This window comes from Plecotus auritus (genome assembly GCF_963455305.1).
Source record: "Plecotus auritus genome assembly, chromosome: 11".
Classification (NCBI taxonomy): domain Eukaryota; kingdom Metazoa; phylum Chordata; class Mammalia; order Chiroptera; family Vespertilionidae; genus Plecotus; species Plecotus auritus.
This window is the reverse complement of record NC_137777.1, coordinates 25,605,624-25,607,252: the sequence shown is the minus strand read 5'-3', so window position 1 is coordinate 25,607,252 and position 1,629 is coordinate 25,605,624.

The following is a 1,629-nucleotide window of genomic DNA, read 5'->3' as shown; positions in this document are numbered from 1 at the left end:
AAAAATTAAAAAAAAATAAAAATATCCTCCGATTTGCTTGCCTCCTCCTGTACCCCTGTATGAGTAACTTTTTTTTTATTGACAAGGAATGAATTTTCTGAAACCAGCAGAGAACCATTGTATTTTACTAATAGGTGTACATTACCTGAATAAGCAAATAAAAGGCTTTATTAGCAAGAGAAAAATAAATCCACTTAGTGATTGAAGCAACTTGCTCTTTCATAGCTTGTAATATTAATTAGCCTCTTTTTTCTCTCCCCTTTTAAAAAAAGCATGTTTTAATTGATGTCTTTCCCATATCCCTTGTTTTATGTCTACAGTTTCCAAGTTGATACAGGGCTGGCTTGCTAGTAAGCTCTTAAAAATAGGCTTGCAGTACTTTTGAGAAAGACTTTTTTCCCCCAATTAATTATAAATGATTTCATTTCAAAACTCAGAAACCTACTGTGAATCCTGAACCTAATTCTTATCTTCTCTAATTGCATGAAGGCAAAGGCAGAAATAAATTTGGTTGAATATGTAATTGGCACACTTGTATTAAGGTTACTGTTATAGCCTATTTGGGCTTCCCAGGGAGTGTACAGAAATCCCCACTCCCACCAAAAGCTTTGGAATTCTCTGGCGTCAAATGGTGTAAGGGGTGGAAATGTGCAGATGACAAGTGGGGCACCCATAGGCAGAGCGAAGAGAGTCAAGGGTGGAGCACCTCTCCCTTGGGGTCCTCTCCGGATGCCTTTGTGGAGACCAAGTAGTGCCCGCAAATGTTCCATGTGGCAGATTTCTCCTAGAGCACAAGCCTGAGAGCCACTGCAACAATCCCACACAAATCAAGACGTTATTGCTTTTGCCTTTTCCTCCTCCTTCTTCTAGCTGAACCTCCTTCTTTGTTCTAGACCTGCCTCAACACATATTACTCCATAGATGGTATTATTGATCCCGCCCTTAAATGCAACTCCCAACTCTAAGAAGTAGGTGTAATCATTCTTTTACACATCTGGAAACCAAGATGTAGAAAGCTTAAGTGATTTGTCTGAATTCAGCTTGGTCCTGAGCTTAATTCTAAAGTCCATTTTCTAATCATCACTTTACTGCCTTTCATGGAAATAAGAAGAAAGTCACCAGGACACATGAGGCTAATTTATCTTGTGTAGGTAACTTTTCTAGGGGAAGACATGCTTTGGGCAGGGTTTTGAAAGCATGGTATGGGGCTTAGCAGATGCCAGATCTGATGCCAAGTGATAGAAGCCAGTCCTAAATGATCATACACTATCTGATCCTATCTATATTAAATGTCCAGAGCTGGCAGATAGAAAGTATGTCAGTGGTTGCCTAGAACTAAAGGGAAGAGGGGATTGAGAATCAACAGCTAAAGGGTATGGTGTCTCTTTTTAAAATAATTTTTATTGATTTCAGAGAGGAAGGAAGAGGGAGAGAGAAATAAAAACATCAATGGTGAGAATCATTGATCAGCTGCCTCCTGCACACCTCACACTGGGGATCGAGACCCTAACCTGGGCATATGCCCTGACTGAGAATCGAATTGTGACCTCCTGGTTCATAGGTCAACACTTAACCATTAAGTCACACAGGCTGGGCAAGTATGGTGTTTCTTTTTTGGGGTGAAGAAAA